This window comes from Ovis canadensis, chromosome 25 (assembly GCF_042477335.2).
Source record: "Ovis canadensis isolate MfBH-ARS-UI-01 breed Bighorn chromosome 25, ARS-UI_OviCan_v2, whole genome shotgun sequence".
NCBI lineage: Eukaryota > Metazoa > Chordata > Mammalia > Artiodactyla > Bovidae > Ovis > Ovis canadensis.
This window is the reverse complement of record NC_091269.1, coordinates 25,445,992-25,469,374: the sequence shown is the minus strand read 5'-3', so window position 1 is coordinate 25,469,374 and position 23,383 is coordinate 25,445,992. Positions and strand designations below refer to the sequence as shown.

The window sequence follows — 23,383 nt, the reverse complement described above, 5'->3', positions numbered from 1 at the left end:
TGCAGCACACCAGGCTTCCCTGTCCATCACCCGCATAGCAGCTGTCAAAAGGTGATCGGAGGCTTCCCTTGTAGTCCTGTGGTTAAAAATTTGCCTGCTAGTGCAGGATATGGGTGCGATCTCTGGTCCAGGAAGATTCTACCTGTGTGGGGCAACTAAGCCCACGTGCCACAGCTACTGAGTCCACGCTCTAGAGCCCGTGCTCTCCAACAAGAGAAGCTTGTGTGTGCAAGGAAGAGTAGCCCCTGCGTGCTGCAACTAGAGAAAGACTGTGTGTAGCAATGAAGACCCAGCACAACCAAAACTAAGATACATAAATTTTTTTTAAAAGGTGGAGGGAGAAGATTCTTTGGCCAGCACCCATGTATCTGACAGTCATGGGCTGTGGTGGGAAGGCTTCTACTGCAAAGAAAGCGCAGAGCCTTCCTTTGAGGTTGTCTGCATGTGCTGGGGCAGAAGTCGTCACACTGGCTGAGCGAGGGCTCCTGTGGGATGGGGACCCAAGGAAAACAAGCCCTTAGATGCCCTTAGATGCTGCCTCCTTCCAGCAGCAACTCCTGGTCTCCATTAACATTTGCCTCCCTCCAGGAGGCTTTTTGCTTCCTTAAACAATAAGGAATTAGGGCCATTGGTTCTGGATGTTGAAACAAAGCATGCTTTTTTTAATATTATCAGTCCCATAAGGAATGAGAAGCTTCAGAATGGCTTGTCTTGTCTGGGAATGGCACTGTTCATGGGGGCTCCTTTCCTTCAACTAAGGAGTAACTTGACAGTTTTGAGAATTGTCTCAGCCTCAAAGCCACAGATTCGGTTTGAAAATCATTCTACACATATGCAGTCCTGCATGATTTTCGTTTTACAGCATAGAGGCAGAAATGTGTGCCTATTGTTTTGATGAGCTTTATGATCAAAGTCTATGGAGTTGGTCGTAGATATTTTAAAGGCAAAGAGGAAGCAAGTTCTCATCTGGGGGACAGAAAACTAAGCTAAATGGACCATTTGAAAATGGAAAGAACGTACCCAAGGAGACTGGATAAGACAACTTTGGAAAAACATAATGCAGACTCAACCTTTGCTTAAATAAATCTTATCAAGGGACCCAGTAGGGCTTCCCGGGTGGTGCTAGTGGTAAAGAACCTGCCTGCCAATGCAGGAGAGGTAAGAGACATAGGTGCAGTCCCTGGGTTGGGAAGATCCCCTGAAGGAGGAAATGGCAACCCACTCCAGTGTTCTTGCCTCGAGAATCCCATGGTCAGAGGAGCCTGGCAGGCTATAGTCCATGGGGCCACACAGAGTCAGACACAACTGAAGCAACTTAGCATGCATCAGGGACCCAATAACTAACACGGGTCAGTGCTGAGCTGCTTGGGGCTTTGGAGCCCACCCCTGAAGGTGTCGCATCCCCTTTGTCCATGACCCCCTGCTCCCCAGGCTTCACTCTTGGAGCACGGCTACCATGGTCTGTGTCTGTCCTGCTAAATTTACCCCACACTCCTTGGGCAGTGTCTCTCGTGTAGCCACACACATCTCTCCATCGGGCAGACCTGACTCACAGCCTGTTCATCTGCATGCCGTTCCTGTCTGGTCCTTCTGTCACAGGGAGGCCACTGGCTCTTTTGTTTCCCCCAAAATATTCCAGCCCACGGAGTTTTTCACCTGGGGCTTGGTCACAAGGCTTCTGGCTTGAGTGGAACTGACATCTTGTGTCTGGAGGGGGACAATCGGCTCTGGGCTTTGAGAGGAAAGAAACCCAGAGGTGTGTGCATGGCAGGCATGTGTATGGGTGCCGTGTCCTCCTGGGGCTTGAGGCTGTACATGCACACGCTTCCTTGGGTGTGAGGAAAAGGGGACCGGTGGGGAGTGGGCCCTGCAGGGGCCCAGACCTGGAGGAACTGCTGAGCAGTGAACTCTGAGAGGCTTTGAGGGAAGGGATGTTTAGCACACAAAGGGCAAACATAATTCATATCCATAAACCTGACAAAGGCATGTGACCACTGACCGTTCTACTTTGGAATTTGCTCTTTAACCTAGTAAGGTGGATTCAGAAACTCAGCGAGATGAGGACATTGGTTCAGAGGTCGAGTCTGGCTGAACCACTCGGAGTCACCTAGGCTAGCTCTGCAGGGCCACAGTCTCCTCCTGTCAACGGCAAGTATTCACCAGGCACCTAAGGGCACCTGTTCAAACCTCAGATCCATCCCTACCTTGTCCCAGAGGGTCAGCAGGGCCAGGAAGCGTCTGCAGGCACTCAGGGCATGCTGGGCACTGTTCTAGCACATTCGGTGCCCCATCTCATTTCATTCTCATAACACCCTTGAGAAGAGAGGCTGGATAAAAGCAATGGTGAGCATTGATTTTTTTTTGGTGTGGACTCACCATGTTATGGGCTTCCCAGGTGGCTCAGTGGTAAAGAATCTTCCTACCAATGCAGGAGACTCGGGTTCGATCCCTGGGTCGGAAAGATTTCCTGGAGAAGGAAATGGCAACCCACTCCAGTATTCTTTCCAGGAAAATCTCATGGACAGAGGAGCCTGGCAGGCTACAGTCCAAGGGGGTCACAAAAAAGTCGTACATAACTGAGTGACTAAACAGCGGCAACACCACATTGTAGGTTCTGATTTAAGCCCCCGACATGCACTGGGCCTGGGTGAGCTCTGGATAGATGGGTGACTTTGGCAGCGGCGAGCAACCTGGTGAGGGCAGAGCAGGGAAGAGCTTCAGGTGCCAGGAGAGGGACCCACCAGGGGCACAGGCAGGGACAGAGTCCAGCATAGAGCAGAACAACTTGGGGGGAACCCAGGCTGCTGCGGTCCCTCGGGATCTCAAGCAGAGCAGCTCCCACCTCCCCAGGCAGGGACACTTTACAACCTGGTAAAGAAACCCTACAGATTTCCCAGGATTTCCCTTCGAAGTTGGGTCCAATGTGGATTTATTAGGATAGTTCCAAAGTCCAGGAAAACTCAGTTACAGAATCTGTGAATCATGTCTCTCTCTCTCTCTCCTGGAGCATTTGATGGGGATAAGAGAGGCAGAGGAGGACCGCTATGCAAATAGCTATGTTCTAAGCATCCCTCCTGACCTCACTCAGCCCCAGAGGATGAGAGAAGCTGGACAAGCAGGAAGATCAGGGGAGTGAGGGAGGTTCTCAGGGGCATCTTGGGGTACTGGCCTTTTTCAGTTTAAGATTCTTGGTTCAACTCTCACCTTTATATGCTTTTCTATATAGGGAAATGGTCCGATTAGATTTCAGGGATCAGAAAGAACTGAGCTTCTAGTTGGTGAACAGAAAGTGCGGCTGCTAGAGGAATAAAGGGTGCTCTGGATTCCAGCCTCTGAGGCGGCCAGTCCCGCTCCTTGTTCAGGACTCGAGGGTGGTGCAGGATACAGCCTAGATGTCCCTTGGCCAGTGCCTAGGGACAAACTGGCTTTTCAGGAAGGAGGCTGATGAGCCAGCAGGTGACTGCATAATAAATTTGTGAGAATTTATCTGCCAAGACTGGAAGGAAGGCTCATCCACAAGCTTTCTGCGGTCTCTATCCCAGATGATGCCGTCGAGAAGCGCAAATGTTGCAGGCAAGGGAATTTGCAGTGTGTCTTTTCATTCCAGGTCTCGGGCAAAATATGTCCCTTGATTGACAAGGCGTGAAGGTGAGGAGAGAGCAGGCAGAACCTCCCAGGTAAATCAGAGGGAGATTTTGCAGGACAGGAGGGCATAGAGGAAGCTTCTCCATAGGGTATCTGCAACCTGGGGAGGTGGGAGCTAAGTGCAGCCAGAGCCAGCTGGCTCCTGGGGGAAATGGAGAGAGTAGAAGTGCACAGTGGTGCTAGGGGGGATGGGCAGGCAGGCTCCCAGGTCGGGAGGGAACTTTAGCTGCCCTGCAGGGGGACTTAGGAGTCAGCAACAGGATGCAAGAAAGGAGAGAAGGGACGGGGCCTTTTTTCCCCTAAGAAGGAACAATAGCTATTCTTCCACTGGAGGCTGACCTTCCCGAAGAAGAGAGGAAAGGCCTCCAGGGCGAGGGGGTGGGGGAAGGATTAAGGAAAGGGAAAACAGGGGCCACAGACGCCTGCACTGATCCAGGCGAGCAAGAGGCCTTGGGAGCTGACTTGGAATCTGATACGCCCCGTCTCCGGCATGAAAGAACCTGGCCAGCTCCTGCTGATGGCTTTACCTGAGTGTGACTTTACGACTTCACAAGGCGCCACTGACTCAGCCCCCACCCAGCCTGCCCACCTCTGTGGCCTCCTAGGACCCAGAGCTGCAGGCCTGGACGGGTCGCTGCCAAGCTGCCCACGGTGAGGGTCTCACATGCTGTGTTGTGAGGTTCTGTGAGACTCACCATCTATACACACAGGAAGAAGGATTTCCCAGAAAAAATAAAGGAAGCTGGCCAATGTAATCAACTCACACAAACCCCTCCTCTTTCCAAATATGCGCCTATCTCCAAAACAATCAAAACGGCCCCATTAAATAACACTTGTTCAGTACAAAGGAAGTACAGCATGATGGGATTACAAACCGGTTCCAAGGAAAACATTTCCAATTGTTAGGCATGCAACAATGGATAAAAAAAGCTGAATGGCATTTCCACGGGAGGACTCTCGAGATTGGGGCAAATCCTTGAGAGCGCTTGAGTCCCCTGTTGAGTCCCCTGTCTGGGGGTCACCTAGTGGCTCTCCCACAGTCGGCGCCCCCAAGGAGGCTGTCCCTTCTCCACATTGTGTCCAGAAGGGATAGAACCTGGCTGGGGCTTGGCACTCATCACAGCCAAGTCCTCACCTGCCTGCTGCTTACTCTCAGTGACGTGGACATTTGAGCCACACCTGCCTCTGGTGTTAGTCCCCAGGCCCTCAGTGGGAGGCAGGCCCTCTCTCCACAGTGGCCAGTGGCCCTGGAGACTTCATCTGGTGATGGAAGCAGACAGTCGTCAGGGGCCAGAGGCAGCTGAGACGGGGGAGCCTTTCTTTTTTTTTCCCTCCAAATGTCACATTTTATTATTTGATCAAGGACTATCTTTACTGATACAAATGACTTACACAGTGAAAAACAAACAAAAAACCCCAATACTTATGGTCTTCCCTGGGGGTCTGGGCTTCCCTGGTGGCCCAAACAGTAAAGAATCTATCTGCAATTCAGGAGATTCAGGTTCGATCCCTGGGTTGGGAAGATCCCCTGGAGAAGGTAATGACAACCCACTCCAGTATTCTTTCCTGGAAAAATCCATAAACAAAGGAACCTGGCTGGCTACAGTCCATGGAGTCACAAAGAGTCGGACATGACTGAATGACTCACACACTGGTGGTCCAGTGGTTAAGAATCTGCCTGCCAATGCACTGGACACGGGTTCCATCCCTGGTCCAGGAAGATCCCACATGCTTTGGTGCAACAGGGCCCATGTGCCACAACTAACTGCAACTCCTGAAGCCCATGCACCCAGAACCTGTGCTCCACAGGAGGAATCACTGCAACGAGGAGCCCACATGCCTTGATGAAGACCCAGCACAGCCAAAAATAAATAAGTAAATAAATTAAAATGAAAACAATGAAAAGAACCCTTTGCTTAAAACATGTTACACATGCTTGCGTTCGACAGTTAAAAACATGTTACTATATCTCTGGGAGATAAACAAATATCATTGTCCTCTTTTTATAAACTAAGAAATTGTAGGTGAAAGAGATTTTTCCAAGGTCATGTGGATAATATTTCACAAAACAAAAATAAGTAATTATTTATTTTGATTTCCTATGCTATGATAAAAATTCATCATTTGTTTATCATCACACAGCATTAGAGGTTGGGGAGTCTTAATTTGTCACCAAAAGAAGGGTTTGGGAAACCTTAGGGACAACAGTCTTCTCTTCTCTTATGGGCTGAATTGTGTACTCTCAAATTCCTATGTTGAAGCTCCAGCTCCTGGTGTGACTGTATCTGGAGACAGGGGTTTTATGGAGATATTAAGGGTGGGGCCCTGATCCCATAGGATTAGTGTCCCTGGAGAGGAGACATCAGAGAGAGCTCCTCCTGTCCCTCTCTCACTCCCAGTCTCCCCATGTGGGGACAGAGTGGGAAGGCAGCCATCTGCAAGCCAGGAATTGAGCCCTCACCAGGAACCGGACTTCCAGCTTTGGAACTGTGAGAAATAAGTGTGTTCAAGCCACCTGGTCTGCAGTACTTTGTTATGACAGCTCAAACTGACTAAGACATCATTCAGTGACAAACCTGAAGGAAAAAGGGACCAAGAAGTCTAGGGGCAAATGGATCCTACATCCATCTCAGGCATCTGCCCATGCAGCTGATGAGGGCTGCCCTCTCAAGACCCCACTGAGCCTTGTACGCATGGATGTCAGCTTTATGTTAGGGTGTCCCTGGTGGCTCAGATGGTAAAGAGTCTGCCTGCAGTGTGGGAGACCTGGGTTTGACCCCTGGGTCAGGAAGATCCCCTGGAGAAGGAAATGGCAACCCACTCCAGTATTCTTGCCTGGGAAATCTCATGGACAGAGGAGCCTGGCAGGCTACAGTCCATGGGGTCGCAAAGAGTTGGACATGACTGAGCGACTTCATTTACTGGAGCAGAAAAGCAGAACCCAAGCAGAGCAGACCCTTCTCTCAGCCTTCACTGTGTCTGTTGGTTGTGTATGCCTCACCTCTGGGTGAAGGCTGGTGTGCCCATCACAGGCCATGTTACATGGCACCTGTGAATCTCAGGCAGGCGGTAAACAGCAGGGAGAGATAAATTCTTAATAAACCAAGTCCTGTTTTTATGCAAATACGCCTGCTGACAAAGAAAAAGGGAGAGAGAACTACAGGATATTTATGACAGGGAGAAGTGGGACTGTTTGGAAACAGACGTTTTATGAGGCTCCCGTGAGGCACCAGCTGCTCTTTCAACATTTCTATTTCAGGGCTTCATGTAGGGAAGCGATCCCTCTATAAATAGCAGGGCAAACACATTTGGGGAGGTGGCTGTCACTGTGTGGGGAGGCTGGGGCCAGGAGCCCCAAGTAACCTTGAGACCCTGTCACCCAACTCTCAGGGGCTTCCCAGGGTGGACACCTCCCTCCTTGCCGATGTTTCAGGGGTTCCAAATTCTTTTCCTTTCTGCTTGCCTCTGGGCTTATTCTTTCTTTCTTTTTTTTTTTAAACGTTTAAAATATTTTTCTTTATGTTTTGAAAAAAATTCATCCCTCAGAAAAGTTGCAAGGTTATCGTGTGAAGTGAAGTAAATCAGAGAAAGACAAATATCATATGATTCACTTACATGTGGATTCTAAAAAAAAATGATAGAAATAACTGATTTACAAAACAGAAATAGACTCAGAGACACAGGAAACAAATTTATGGTTGCCAAAGGGGAAGAGGAGGAGGGAGATAGACTAGGATTTCGAGATTGACAAGTACACACTGCTATATACATAAAATAGATAAACAGTGACCTACTGTAGAGCGCAAGAAACTACATTCAATATTTTGTAATAACCTATAAAGGAAAAGAACCTGAAAAAATGTGTGTGTACGCAAACATACTGAATCACTTTGCTATATAACTGAAACTACGTAACTTGTAAATCAACTCTACCTCAATTTTAAAAAGTTGCGAGAAAACTACAAGGAGTACCTGTATGCCTTTTGCACTGATTTACAAGCCCACATTGTGCATCCTCTCTCTCTATGAATACTTGCTATTTGTAAGTTTTGCTGAGCTATTTGGAATTAAGTCGCAGACAAAGGGGTTCTTCAGGAAGCCAGTATCTCCTGAGAAGAATTTTTTTTTTTAATATAACCACAATATGGCGAGTTTCATATGTGAAGTCCATGTTCACATCTTACCGTTGTCCCCATTATGTTGTCAGAACATCCCCCTCTCCTCCCCTATACACGATCCTGTCCAGAATCATTTGTCACATTTCCTTATTCTGTCTGTTTAGTTTCCCAATCCCCGAGAATTCTATAGTCTTTCTTTGAACTGCACGGCCTTAATATTTAGCGTTAGGATCTGAAAAGGGAAGCAGCATGACCACGGGTACAAAAGAATGAGATTTATCAGAGGATTTGTTTATGGCAGCATCGTGGGAGAAGCTGGGAGGTACAACTCTGGAAGCGGGCATTTGGGGGATCAGAAGAAGGTGCTACCTTGAGGCCACTCAGGGAGCTGGGACCATGTGGATGGAGGCTGTCCTCTGATGCGTTTTGGGGCATGAGGTCTCTGTGGGTGAGCAGGGCAGGGAGCTGGAGAGGGAAGGGGACGCTGAGCAGGGGGAACAAGGATGAAGTGTCTGTCCCCACTGCACTTGGAGGAGAAGCTGATGCCTCCACACGGAGCCGTGCCCGTGCCTGGTCCAGACTTAGGGAAGCTGAAAGGAGACTTCGCTGTCACTCAGGGCTTGAAGGTGGCCAGGCGCCAGATCTCAGGAGCCTCTGTGAGCCCTCCAAGCACCGGGGCAGCCACTCCACGTCTGCCTGCGTGTGTGTGTGTGCTAGGTCGCTGTAGTCATGTCCGACTCTGTGTGACTCTATGCTCTATAGACCACCAGGCTCCTTCCTCTGTCCATGGAGTTCTCCAGGCAAGACTACTGAAGTGAGTCGTCATGCCCTCCTCCAGGGGATCTTCCTGACCCAGGGGTCACAGCCAGGTCTCCTGCATTGCAGGCAGGTTCTTTACTGACTGAGCTACCAGGGAAGCCTCACTGCATGACAACCACCAGGATTTTGAGCACATTCTATTTTGCACACACTCTCCACCCACCTGCCCAGCCAGCTGTCATCCCCACAAACTTCTCTCTCCTCCTGTAAAAGAGCATCTGATAAATGTAAGGCAGGTGAGCATACCTGCCAGCTGTCCTTCAGTGTCAGCCCGCTTACCAGGTTAGGTCCTTGTTTCGGCTTCTCTTCCTTGTGAGATGGGAGACCTCCCTGGGAGGACAGAACCCAGACCATCCTACTTACAGGTCCACCTCCAGGAGCCAGCCCAGGACCTGGCAGAGTCTTGATTCACAAAATAGCTGGATAGATGAAGGGATGAACTTGTTCATCACAACAGATGAACTGCTTTTCTGGAATCCAGACTGCCCGAATGATGCCTTGTATGGTTGTTTGTTGTTTTTTGGTCACTAATCATGCCCGACAGTTTTGTGACCCTATGGACTGTAGCCCTCTACGCTCGTCTGTCCATGGGATTCTCCAGGCAAGATTACTAGAGTGGGTTGCCATTTCCTTCTCCAGGATATCTTCTGACCCAGGGATCGAACCCAGGTCTCCTGCATTGCAGGCAGATTCTTTACTGCTGAGCCACCTGGGAAGCCTGACTGGTAGGGTTTGGGTCTCGCTATGAGCAATGGCTTAGTTGGTGGGCTGTAGTGGATTGGATCTGCCGCTGTTTCCAGTGGTGACTGTCCTGGAACAGAATTGGTATGATTAGGGCAGGATTCAGTTTCAAGGCCTGGAAAATCAGTATATCCGTTGGCTTAAACAAGATAGGCATTTATTTCTCACATGAACTGCATCCTGAGGGATGCATCCTTGGGGTCCCAGGCTCCCCTGACTTCCAGCTCCACCCTCCCCAGGGCGTGGCCTTCTTTCTTGTCCCTAATGACTATTACCTACTTTCAGGCTACAGGAAGAATCACAAAACAAAGAAGAAACCAAAAGTGTAGCCAAGGGACACCTCTGCTTACACCCCACTACCTAGCACTTGCGTGGGCCATGTGGGTGGCAAGGGAGGTGCAGTGTGATCTTTATCCTGGGCAGCCTCCTGCCCGGGTTAAAATGCTGCTGCCACGAGGAGAAAGGAGTGGTTGTGTCTGGGTCCCAGCCGTCTTCCCCACAGTTGTGTTTGGGAGAAGGCCACATGTCTTGCTTTTCACTCTTTCACATGCAGGACATGGGTTTGCACACTCTGGGAGACAGTAAACGACAGGGAGGCCTGGCGTGCTGCAGTAAATGGGGTTGCAAAGAGTCGGACACAACTGAGCAACTGAAAAATAACAACAACATGCAAGGTGGGCCGGGGCAGAGGGCCCAGGCGCCACCTCTGCCAGGACAGTGAGGTTGCTCATCTTTAGCTTCTGCTAGGAGTGGGGCAAGCTGGAGGCTGTGTGTCGTGACTGGATTGCTTGCGTTGAATGGCACGAGGCTGTCCATGATGCAAATGACAAAAATTGAGAGAGTAGGCTGTCCTTAAATGCATTGGGAAAATCCCCCATGAAACAACAACAAACAAAACCCACTGAAAGCCCATGGGAGAAGAGAGGAGGGTTGTGTGTGTTTGTACATCGGAGCCATGGTTTCTCATGGCGGGCTCACTGGCCATTTTTGCTGCAGTATGATAGAAAGAGCCCGTTTACTGTAGGGTGGGAATTTTAAATCTCCTTTTAAAAACATGATTCTCCTGGGATTGTGTCAGAGGCAGGGAAACTGCTCCCCAGAGAGCAGTTTCGTAACAACTTGTAGCTGAGTTTATTTTGTTTCATTAAAGTATGCCCAGCTGATCGTTTCCTCCTGTTCTCATGCCTCGGGAGGCAGAAGGCAGAAAGCAAATTGGCCCCTGAACAGTACAGCAGGCGGCGTGTGAACCAGGGTTGCCCCTTGCTGTGTTCAGCGGGTGAAACACCCTGACTCCCAGCATCCTTATGGGTGGGGAGGGGTGGTGGGGTTGCCTCTGGTAAGGGGAGGCCGTGTGTGCTTGTTTTAGCCACATGGCACTTGAGCATGAACTGCTGGTGTATATCCAGGTCAGTTTCCCCATGTCCTCCATGCTGGGACCTGGACTATCCTATTATAGCCGACGCTTCCAGTCTGTGGGATCTGACTTGAAAGGGGATTGTACCATTGTTGTAGAAGGAAATGGCAACCCCCTCCAGTATTCTTGCCTCATGGACAGAGGAGCCTGGCGGGCTACAGTCTGTGGGGTCGCAAAGAGCTGGACGTGACTTAGCGACTAACCCACCAACACTGGGCATCACAGGGCTAGGGTTTGTCTATTTAGCTTCGTCATTGTCCCTCTAAGCCCTTGTGCTATTTGGCAGGTCAGAGGGGCAAATGCAAGAATGTGTATGTATCAATCAACGGAGTAAACAGAAGCACAAAACAGGGAAGTGAAGTGAAGTCGCTCAGTTGTGTCCGACTCTTTGCAACCCCGTGGACTGTAGCCCGCCAGGCTCCTCCATCCATGGGATTCTCCAGGCAAGAATATTAGAGTGGGCTGCCATTTCCTTCTCCAGGGGATCTTTCCGACCCAGGGATCGAACCCATGTCTCCTGCATTGCAGTTCAGTTCAGTTCAGTTCATTTCAGTCGCTCAGTCGTGTCCGACTCTTTGCGACCCCATGAATTGCACCACGCCAGGCCTCCCTGTCCATGACCAACTCCCAGAGTTTACTCAAACTCATGTCCATCGAGTCAGTGATGCCATCCAGCCATCTCATCCTCTGTCGTCCCCTTCTCCCCCTGCCCCCAATCCCTCCCAGCATCAAAGTCTTTTCCAGTGAGTCAGCTCTTCTCATGAGATGGCCAAAGTACTGGAGTTTCAGCTTCAGCATCATTCCCTCCAAAGAAATCCCAGGGCTGATCTCCTTCAGAATGGACTGGCTGGATCTCCTTGCAGTCCAAGGGACTCTCAAGAGTCTTCTCCAACACCACAGTTCAAAAGCATCAATTCTTTGGCGCTCAGCCTTCTTCACAGCCCAGCTCTCACATCCATACATGACCACAGGAAAAACCATAGCCTTGACTAGACAGACCTTAGTCGGCAAAGTAATGTCTCTGATTTTGAATATGCTATCTAGGTTGGTCATAACTTTTCTTCCAAGGAGTAAGTGTCTTTTAATTTCATGGCTGCAGTCACCATCTGCAGTGATTTTGGAGCCCAGAAAAATAAAGTCTGACACTGTTTCCACTGTTTCCCCATCTATTTCCCAAGAAGTGATGGGACTGGATGCCATGATCTTTGTTTTCTGAATGTTGACCTTCAAGCCAACTTTTTCACTCTCTTCTTTCACTTTCATCAAGAGGCTTTTGAGTTCCTCTTCACTTTCTGCCATAAGGGTGGTGTCATCTGCATATCTGAGGTTATTGATATTTCTTCCAGCAATCTTGATTCTAGCTTGTGCTTCTTCCAGCCCAGCGTTTCTCATGATGTACTCTGCATAGAAGTTAAATAAGCAGGGGGACAATATACACCCTTGATGTACTCCTTTTCCTATTTGGAACCAGTCTGTTGTTCCATGTCCAGTTCTAACTGTTGCTTCCTGACCTGCATACAGGTTTCTCAAGCGGCAGGTCAGGTTCTCTGGTATTCCCATCTCTCTCAGAATTTTCCACAGTTTATTGTGATCCACACAGTCAAAGGCTTTGGCATAGTCAATAAAGAAGAAATAGATGTTTTTCTGGAACTCTCTTGCTTTTTCCATGATCCAGCAGATGTTGGCAATTTGATCTCTGGTTCCTCTCCCTTTTCTAAAACCAGCTTGAACATCAGGGAGTTCACGGTTCACGTGAAGCCTGGCTTGGAGAATTTTGAGCATTACTTTACTAGCGTTTGAGATGAGTGCAATTGTGCAGTAGTTTGAGCATTCTTTGGCATTGCCTTTCTTTGGGATTGGAATGAAGACTGTCCTTTTCCAGTCCTGTGGCCATTGCTGAGTTTTCCAAATTTGCTGGCATATTGAGTGCAGCACTTTCACAGCATCATCTTTCAGGATTTGAAACAGCTCAACTGGAATTCCATTACCTCCACTAGGTTTGTTTGTAGTGATGCTTTCTAAGGCCCACTTGACTTCACATTCCAGGAATGCCTGCATTGCAGGCAGTTGCTTTAACCTTTTAGCCACCAGGGAAGCCTGCATTTATTGAGTGTGTACTATGTGCTAGGTCCTGAATGGACACCATCTCAAGACATCCTTTGAGGACATAATGACTAACTTCTCGCTTTGGAGCCAAGGTCAAGGAAGTTGTGGCAATTGAGGAATTTGCCTCCACGTCTGCCTGTGATGGAGTTTGGGGGTGGGACACTCAAACAGGGAGGCAGCCCAGCCCTTTAAGGCTGCCCAGGGGCATCCGTGCAGGAGAGAGAAGGCTTTCTCACGGTGGGGGCTGCACGGGCTATGCTGCAGAGCAGTGTCTCACACGCACAGGCCCCTCCCTCCACTAACGGACCATCCGGGCAGACTTTTTGCCATTAGCAGCGGCCTCTGTGGTTTGACAAAGGTCCTCCAGCTTATCTGGCCCTTGGTTTCCTGTGATATTAATGTTTACACCGAGACAATACTAGTGCTTTCACTGTGGGTTAGAATGAAGAATTTACCTTCTTCAAGTGTGAGATCTGCCCTCCTGAACTTTTCCACACCAACCGTTTAACCCTTTGATCCTTTCAATCTGCTGTTTTCCATATATCAGCTGGTTTATCAAGCCCCGGAGGGCAGGCACCTTGGATTTAAAATCCCCTCCCTGGCCCAGTGCTAACCTAGCAGAAAACAACAAATTCAGAAAGACTGATCGAGAGATTTAAATAAAAAAGTGACTTCCTCACTTTGTTGGTGTCTTTAGCAAAGCAGATATTTACTCCATTAGTAATTCATGCTAAAAATCTTTTCATTTATTCATTTTTGTCTTCGCTGGGTGTTCGTTGCTGTGTGCAGGCTCACTCTAGTTGTGGAGAGCAGGGAACTACTTTCTAGCTGCGCGCCGGGGCTTCTCATGGCAGTAGTTTCTCTTGTTTCCGCGCACAGGCTCTAGGGCGCATGCGCTTCAGTAGTTATAGCGCGGGGGTCAGCTGCCCTGAGGCATGAGGACTCTTCCCTGGACCAAGGATGAAACCTGTGTTGGCAGATGGATTGGCAGATGGATTCTTAACCACTGGACCACCAGGCAAGTCCAGTAATTCATTTTTTTTCCTATGTCCCGTGGGAGAGAGACCTCAAAGAGTTTCGGGTTTATTGTTCTGCTGAGCTTTGCATGGGCCACCGTGTTTTCTCCTGCACGAGTTCCTGCATCTCCCATTCTAGGTGACAGACTCAAGCATAGAGTTCCCACCAAAGCAGCACCGCAGAGACCCAGCCCTTACCCCAAATGCAATCCAGAAAATTCTCCTCCACCAAATAATAATTGTCTCATCCTCAAGGTATATACTTTTATACCAAGTAGTCCTTTGTTTCTTCCCATATGTCTTCCAGCTGTTTCTATGGTGCCGACTCTCTGCTGTGGGCAATATTAAAAACACATATGTCACAATCCCTGCCCTCAAGGAACTTACCAGACAGTTGGGAATTGACACCAAAAAAATGATAGAGAACCACAAAGATGGCACAGCCTCAAGACCTAAGTTTCAGACTATAGTTTGAAATCCACTGGTGGATGGGCTGTAAAATCAGTTTAAGGAATCACAATGGGCATTTGAAAAAAAAAAGGAAATAACTCAAACAGCAAAGATTTGAGGGTCTATGACATAGTACAAGTAAGCATATTTTTAGTAAAAGTTTGGTTCTGTTTTACATAGAAATATCATGTTTCTTACCATAGGTCCTGGTCACATGTGTTTGAACACTTCTGACAAGCCAGGTGTGAGGTGTGTATGGTCTGGTGTATGAAAGAATGCCAAGGGAGGGGCCGTCGTTCCTAACTTGTGTTTGAGTCACGGACCCTGAGGACCATTTGAGAATGATTGCAAGTCCCTCTAGAAAGCATACATATGGCTGACATTTTGCCTATGATCTCAGTAGTTCATGGACTTTACAACCCGTTCACAGACCTTGGTTAGATCCCTTTGATCTGGAGATTAAAGCCAGGAGTTGCGTGGGGGTGGCGGTGGTGGAGAGGCTGGGGGAGGTGGTGGGGTCTATGTTCTCAGGGCCCTGAATTTCTCTTGAGGAAAGAAGATCATCCATTACTCACGGGAAGTCAACAAAGGCTTCCAAGGAGAAGCAGCTGACAAGCTAATCCTCATTTTAGGAAGATTATTCTGGAAACTTTAGAGGGCAGAAATCCAACTTGGAGGCTTTGTAATAATTATTTGAGAGGTGGGAGAAGCGGATAGGTAGGAAGGCATAGCCTGAGATGTTTTTAAAATTAAAAAAGAAATCACTGGACCTGGTGTTTGGATAGAGGGGGAAAATGAGGAAAGAGTCTAGGGTGGCCCCTGGGTTTCTAGTTTTAAATGGACAACGATGCTCATCACAGTGTCAGGAATAAATAGAGGGGGAAAGTAAGCCTGGGGAAGAGTATGAGTTTAGTTTTGTGGTTAATGGACATGCTCAGGTATATATCTGGAGATCCCAACATGCTTCCTATGAAGATAAACAGCAAGTGCCAGTGAAGGCTGCCTTAGGGTGGGGCTGAGGACTGGCAGCGTGGAGGAAGAGGGGGCTTTTTACTTCATTTGCATGGGCGTGTTGTTTGGTGGAACAGTTTGGTGATGTGGGACAACAGGAGTGTTCTAAAGACTATGAAATCCCCACTCACTGTGGAAATAACAGGAAAGGCACAGCAGGTGAACTGGTGAGGGGGGCAAAACAGTGCTTGGAATAAAGCTTGGGGCTCTAGAGGCAAGAGGGACTGGTTTTAGAAATAGAGGGGAGGGGCTGGTCCTGCTCAGTGGGGAAGAAGGCCCTATAGACTGTGGCAAGGATACTGGACTGGGTTGCTCTGCTCTCCTCCAGGGGATCTTCCCCACCCAGGGATGTGTGTGTGTTAGTTGCTTAGTCATTTTCGACTCCATGGACTGCAGCCTGCCAGGTTCCTCTGTCCATGGAATTTTCCAGGCAAGAATACTGGAGTGGGTTGCCATTTCCTCCTCCAGGGAATCTTCCTGACCCAGAAATCAAACCTGGGTCTTCTGCATTGCAGGCAGATTTTTTACTGTCTAAGCCACCGGGGAAGCCAGGATCGAACCTGCATCTCTTCCATTTCCTGCATTGACAGGCGGGTTCTTTACCATTAATGCCACCTGGGAAGCCTGTGTGTGTGTGTGGGGGGGGGGTGGGGGGGGCAGCGTCCACCCCAGAAACCTGAATTGGTGGTTCTGTCCACTCCTACGCCATCAGCACGTGTGAGAAGGAAGCACCCTGACACTAACACTGCCTATTTCTAGCCCATATCCTGGCTGTGTTCTGCTGTGTCTCTGGTGTGCTTCTGATCTGCCAGCTCCTAAGCTTCTGCTGGGTCCTTTTATGGCTTGTCACTGAACCCTCAAGCCTAGTGCCCAATAATGCCCACTCAGTCCTGACCTCTGCTGACCACCACATCCGTCTACCATTTGCCTTTGAACCCTGGCCTAAACTTCTGCCAGCATGTCTAGACCACTGTCCTGTCTCATCCAGTCCTGTGGCCTGGTTTCTGCTGAATTCCACTGAGCCTGCCAGTGGACAATATACCAGAGACCAGGATCCTCCAGTCTCTTCCAGGCCTGAGTACCAGAAACAGCCATGTTTGTTTCTGCTACAGAAGAAGATCAGGTCGGGAAGGAACTTCACGTTTGTTCACTCTTGATGGGTGCTGCTGAGAATCTGGGTTAGAGTCAAATCTGTATTTGATGATCTGGGCCAACTCCTTAACTGTTTGTTTGTAGTGTTACTAAATAGTTCCAGATGTCAGTATAACATGTATGCCATGATGCTCTGATTGGAGCACTCTGTGCTGAAAAAAGTTTTTTTGTTCAGATAAGCAAAATGCATAAGGTGAAATTAAATCTCCCTCTCAGTCTGGAAACCTCTGTGAAGATCCTGCATTATTTACCAACCACAAGAGCTTTTCCTTGGCTGGGGCATGTGATCCTACTAGCACTTTTTTCCAGCTGCTCAAACATACTTTGACACAGTCACTCACTAGCTCCAAATACCAGGATTACTCCATTCCTGTTCAGTGGTTCAGTGACTTGGCGCCCAGAGGAAAAGCAAAGGCAGTTTCAGAAATCTACTAACTCCCCAAATGGAACTAAATAATAGTCTCGACTTCAGGGTATTGTTTGAAGGTGAAAGGAGATGATGTGTAGAAAGCATTTATGGTATGTAGGTGCCTGGCACCTAGGGAGGTCTCGGTCAATGTCAGCTCTTTTCATGAGGCGGTTCTACGGATGACCACATCAGCTGGGACTTCTGGGGTGGGTTTGTCATAAGTTGAGAAATCAATCCAGAGTCTCTAGGATGCCATGTCAGCAGCTGAGGAAGACCCAAGTTTGAATCCTTGCTTTGTATCTTCCACCCAGGATTTTGCTGAGTCTCAGTGTTTTCATTTGTCAGTGGAAAGAATGCCTTTCTCAGAGGGCTGCTGAAATGACCAAGAAAAACATGGACAAACGGTAAGTTATCAAGCAGCAGTTATGATTACCGTGATCTCTCTCACTCCTTTTTTTAAAAAAAACTGTCGATTTATTTATTTGGCTGCACCAGATCTTCGTTGCAGAATGTGGGATCTAGTTCCCTGACCAGGGATTGAACCTGGACCGCCTGCATTAGGAGTGTGGAGTGGGACTTCCTTAGTGGGAAGTTGCTTTTTGTAGCAAGTTGTCAGGAGAGCATCACCTTCTGAGATATCTTCTTGGGTGTTACAGAATTGCTTTAGTGTAGGTGATGACCATTCACTCCTTTGTGCATATGCTCATTTATCAATTCATTCCTTCCTCCATTCACCTAACAAGTATTTGTTGATTACCTTCTGTGTTCTATGTGCTAGAAGTACTGCACTTGCCCTTATGGACAAGTGCATATCCTGGTGAGAGGACACAGTCACATAAACCGAAACATATGGGAGGTACGCGTGACACTTGTGCAAATGGTCAATGTCAGGTTTATTAGGGAGATTCAGGGTCTGACTTCACCAAGCTCAGGGAGCCAGTGACCTAGGAATCCATGACCTTTATGCCTATCCAGGCTTTTCCTAACTGGGTTGACTTTGCTGGTGCTTTCAGTTGAGGTCCTTCCTCCAGTCCTGTGGGGCCCTTGCCTCCCAGGCTCAACAAGGTCTGTTGCTCTGTGGCTCCCTAACTTCTGCTTTGCTCCCCATCTGGATGAAGGATGCTCCTGGAGTTTTTATAAGAACATCTAGCTTCTCTAGAAAATTAACTCGGGAAACTAAAGAGTGCTTCTGGCTGTGGGGAGGACACAGAAGAGAGCCCTGATTCTCCATCCCAGGACCCAGAACTGCCTTCATGTCTCACTCAAGCACCCCTGAAACTTGTCAGCCGCCTTCACACTGTGGTGTCTTGGTTAACACAGTTCTGTCAGCCTAGCATCTCTCTTCTCCACCTCTCAGTTCTATCCATCTGCCCAGGTGCTGCTCAGATAATCCCTCTGTTTCAGAGAATGCAAGCTATACTGCAGGATCCATTCTCCTCTGATTCTGGTGGTCACAGAGTCTCTGGAGTTGAACTGGGCACATGGCAAAGCATGCAACACTTCCCAGACTTCCTGAAGCTCGGTGTGGCCACGGGACTAGTAACTGGCTCCTTCCCACCCTTCTTGCTGGCAGGAATGTGAACTTGGTATTAGGACCCCATATCCTGGCAGAGCAACAAGATGGAAGGTGCCTGGGTCCTTGACGTGGTAAAGCTGCCCCATCAGCCCTGGGACATGGATGTTCAAGCAGTAATCTGAGAGAAAACCGGTCTCTCTCTTTTAAAAGCTAGTTATTATGTTTTTTTCAAATTTGATTTTTTTATTGTATATTGGAGTATAGTTGATTTACAATGTTATGCTAGCTTCAGGTGTCCAGCAAAGTGATTCAGATCTATGTATGTATATATATACATCTTTTTCAGATTCTTTTCCCATGTAGGTTATTACAGAATATTGAGTAGATTTCCCTGTGCTAATCAGCAGGTCCCTGTTGTTTATCTATTTTATATAAAGTAGTGTGTATATGTTAGTCTCAAACTCCTAATTTACCCTCTCCTCCCTTTCCCCCCAACACCGCCCCGTGGCTCAGTAGTTAAGAATCTGCCTGCCAATATGGGGATGCAGGTTCGATCTCTGGGTTGGGAAGAGCCCCTGGAGAAGGAAATGGCAACCAACTCCAGTATTCTTGCCTGGAGAATTCCATGGACAGAAGGACCTGGTGGGTGCAGTCCATGGGGTCACAAGGAGTCGGATATGACTGAGTGACTAAATAACAACAGCAACTACCACATATCCTGTTTGGAAACCATAAGTTGGTTGTCCAAGTCCAAATGAAAAAAAAAAAAAAAAAGTAGATGTGAGACACAAGCTGACTTTTATCACACTAGAAATTTAAGAAATTTGGGGAAAAAATGTAAAATAATGCAGGTCTTGTCAATGCAAGTTTTTGTTTTGGAAAATATACTTGTTTTCATTACATTAAAAAAGCTAGTTATTTTGATTTTCTTTAGAGAACCAGATCTAATCTCCTAAAGACTCATCCTCCTCTGTGAGAAAGCTGAGTCCCTTTCTGCCTCTTCCAATATATCCTAAACATGTGTGCTTTGGCCTTCAATAAAGCCATCCTTTGGCTCTGTTTTGGAACCCAGAGATTTGTAGGAGCTTATAGTTCCCTGACAACATGACCCCTGGGTGAGCGGGAACCTGTCCTATTAAATGTGTACCTCTCCCGATAGCCATAAGCACAGTTAGCTTTTATTTTTCATGTACTTAATGGATGTGTGCTTAACGAATTTTTGGTGAATGAAGAATGATTGCCTGATTCTCCTGGACTAAAACTAACCTTTTTCTAAAGCATTGCTGTCCAATAGAAATATAATGCAAACCGTATACGTCATTTCAAATTTCCTAGTAGCCACCTATAAAGAAAATGCCAAAGCAATTTGGTGACATTCCTTTTAGTTATATGTTTCATTGAACCCTATATATTCAAATGCTGTCATTTTCACGAGTAATCATTATAAAACTTATTACCAAGAGAGTTTTTACAGTCTTGTTTTTCATGCTAAGCTTTGGTATATGGTGTGGTTTTTATATTTTCAGCGCATCTCACTTGGGACCAGCTGTGTTTTAAGCGCTCAATGGCCACTTGTAGTGAGTGGCTTCTGTATTCTGTTCTGGGGGGCCCTAAGCCATCTTGGAGGCATGCAGGAGACGTGAAGGGGCTGGAAGGGCAAAGGGGATACCAGGAGGCAAAAACGAGGCTTCGTAGAGCTTTGCTTGGCTGTGTTATACTAAGACTCAGTGAGTCTTACCAACTGTTGGGTGATTTCAATATAGAAAGAATACTGTGGAAAGAGAAGGAACCACTGACAAAATGAAAGGAGATGGAGTCAGGAATCAGGAGTAGGCGGACTTTGAGAGGTACTCTGGGGGCCATCAAAGGCTTCAGGTAGAAGTCGACCTCTGCCATATCTAATAGTGGATTAAAGTGAGGACCAACCTTGCCCGAGAGACATGATGGCACAAGGCTGGATTTTCCACCACACTTGCCTGAGCGGCCCTGGTGAGCTGTTTCCACGCTGAACTTCAGTTTCCTCAGGAAGCCCCCTGGTAGCAATAGCCTGTGAGCGGAGAGCAATCTCGCCAAAGGATCAAGATTCCCAGCAGCATGGTAAGGAGACATTCCGTGGACCATCTCTGACAAGCTCTAGGGCCACCAGACACAGCAGGCTCCATGGATGTCCCAGAGGAAGGATGGAGGAAGGCTTTTTCCTTGGCTCATGGAAGCAACAGGTAGTTTCCAACCGAGGGATCTGGCCAAGGAAGAGCTGATTCTGCAGAAAGGGAAACTCGGGGACTGAACAAGGGAGGGGCAGTCCCCACACAGCGGGGAGGGGGACGGAAGTTGGGGAACACTGAAGGCAGGATATGCCTTTTCTCCTGTTCCTGGAATTTCCTTCATGGGGCTCAGGGGTCCGTGAGGAATTCTGAGGAGATGGGGCATGAAATACCTCTCAGCAGCCCAGCCTGGGCCTATACAAGGGAGAAAGGAGAATCATGGCACTCACATGAATCATCTGAGGGAGAAGCAAAAAAACACCCCCAAGAATTCCTTTAAGATCTCAGCCTTCCAGTATCTTGGGCTTCTTTTATCCAGGTAATAGTCTTGGCTTTCTATATAACTTGGGCTTCCCTGGTTGCTCAAACGGTAAAGAATCCATCAGCAGTGCAGGAGACCCAGGTTCGATACCCGATTCAGGGACATCCCCTGGAGGAGGGAATGGCAACTCACTCCAGTATTCTTGCCTGGAGAATTCCATGGACAGAGAGAGGAGCCTGGCGGGCTACAGTCCATGGGGTCGTAAAGAGTCAGACACGACTGAGTGACTAACACACTTTCTTTCCACACATAGATCTGGTCATAAAGGATGTGGGAGGAGGCCAACTTGGAACTGATTTCAGGAGGAGGAGGTCTGATGTCTCGAAGCTCAAGGTTCCAGTCACTGGAGTATTCCAGGGAATAACGGAAACCGTGGTCACGGTGATGGTCTGAGAACATTTGCCTGCTTGAATCACCAGAGAATCTTAGAAACTTATGACTTTGTTCTTGGGATGCTGCCAGTCTTTCTGGAAGTGGCTGTACTTTGGGATGAAAGCAGCTGAGGAAATAAAAAAGTATTAGGTCAGGACCAACAGCCTGACGTAAAATCCCCAGGCCACTGTTGCAAATGAGAGGTCGGCCAACCCCCAGGCCAAGTGTATTCTTGATGGAAAACTAATTAATTCTCAAGAAGGAAGTATGTCATTGGATAGAGTTCCTTCTTGTCTCCCCAGCTTGTAGAAACAGCTGGACTTGTAAAATTTTCCGCATAGAATGCTGGTCCTCTAAGACCCAGCCTTGGCCACATGTATCCCAATGTTTCCTGACGGTGGTGCTTTCCTTGAGTGGCCCCGCTGGGGATAAAGGAAGAAGTTTCTACTGCACATCTGGAGTGGTTCTTGGTCCAAGCAAGGTGCTCCACAAATGTGTATGAGGAGGAGGCGTTCATGAGACTCAGCTTCTGAACAATTAGGAGAAAGAGGCACTAGACTCCTCCCACTTCCTCCTGCCTTCATTCTCCAGGTCTGTTGTGCCCAGAGGGCACTGGAAGCCCACCTTTTAATTTTTTGCCAGTCTTAGTATTGTGTTGCTTAGTGCTGTTTTTCTTATGTAAGACAGAACATCCAACAGACTTGATAAACAAACATATTCATTCTCGAGTGTTCGGAATTTAACCCTTCACCCTGGTCCTGAGTGGCCTAGGCTGAAGATTCAGAGCTCAACCAGCTGGTTGCCAACCAGGACTTTGCCCCTTACTAGCTGTGAGGCTCTGGGCGATTATTCACTTTGCCTCTCTGAGCCTTAAGTTTTCTATTTCATCTTAAAAACAGAAGTGCTTTCCTTGTGTTTATCATTGTTTAAAGTGGAAGTTCTTGGGACTTCCCTGGCAGTCCAGTGGTTAAGACTCTGAGCTTCCACTGCAGGGTTCAATCCCTAGTTGGGAAACTAAAATCTTTAAATACTGCATGCGGAGTGGCCAAAAAGACAAAAAAGTGGAGGTTCTTAACCTGAGTCCAGGGATGAGCTTTAAGAAGTCCATAAACATTCCGATATACCTGATACATTTTTTTCTCTTTGGATATGTGAATTTTCCTTCAGAGACTATCTGTAACTTTCATCAGATTCTTAAAATGGCATTCGACACTTGCCTACCTCTCCCCTCAAATAGCACCACTGGGTTAGAGACGACAGCTGTAAATGATATACAATAAAATTTCTACTTAAAAGGTTTTAACAAATGCTAATGATTTTTATACCTACTTTCCAGGGTTTGTAGGATTAAATGAGATGATGGCCAGTAAGCTCTTAGCACAGTGATAGACATGTTGCAAGCACTCCAGTGCTAGATACTGGGGTAAGATTTTGAAACATAGAGACTTAATTTTCTCTTTTGTCTTCTAGAATATATAACCCGTATACTAATTGGGTGGTGCTAGAGTAGGGGAAGGAAGCAGAGGGGAGATTGTGATTTATCACAGAAAAACTCTCCATCATTCATTTTGGCGACCTCACCTAGAAGCTTGCTTGAGTGCAGGGCCAGAACTCTGTATCTTAGATAAGAAGTTGAGTGTGGTCCAGGGATCTAGGCATTAGGAATGTTGTATTAAGGCAGAGTAGTGAGAGTGGGGCTCCCTTCTCTCTAGAGCAGGCCAAACAAGATTTACTGTCTGTAGGGAATTTTAAAATGAGGATAAAATTGGGGCTTTTCTGGTGGTACGGTGGTTAAGAACCCACCTGGCAATGCAAAGGATACCAGTTCCAGCCTTGGTCCAGGAAGATCCCACATGCTGCAGAGCAACTCAGCCCATGCTCCTGGAGCCCGTTCTCCACAACAAGAGAAGTCACCACGATCAGAAGCCCGCACACCCCAATAAAGAGTAGTGCAACTAGAGAAGGCCCGCGTGCAGCAACGAAGACCCAACACAGCCAAAAGTAACTAAGTAAATGAAAGAACAGAAT

At 47.8% G+C, this 23,383-nt stretch overlaps 1 long non-coding RNA gene across 1 annotated transcript; it reads left to right on the top strand.

Moving 5' to 3' along the window:
• The first annotated feature begins 3,607 nt into the window (after window positions 1-3,607).
• LOC138429977 (uncharacterized) lies at window positions 3,608-22,662 on the top strand. The gene is made up of 3 exons (XR_011252938.1): window positions 3,608-3,677; window positions 17,193-17,285; window positions 21,237-22,662. It is a non-coding gene; the product is annotated as an uncharacterized lncRNA (long non-coding RNA).
• Window positions 22,663-23,383: the final 721 nt, after the last annotated feature.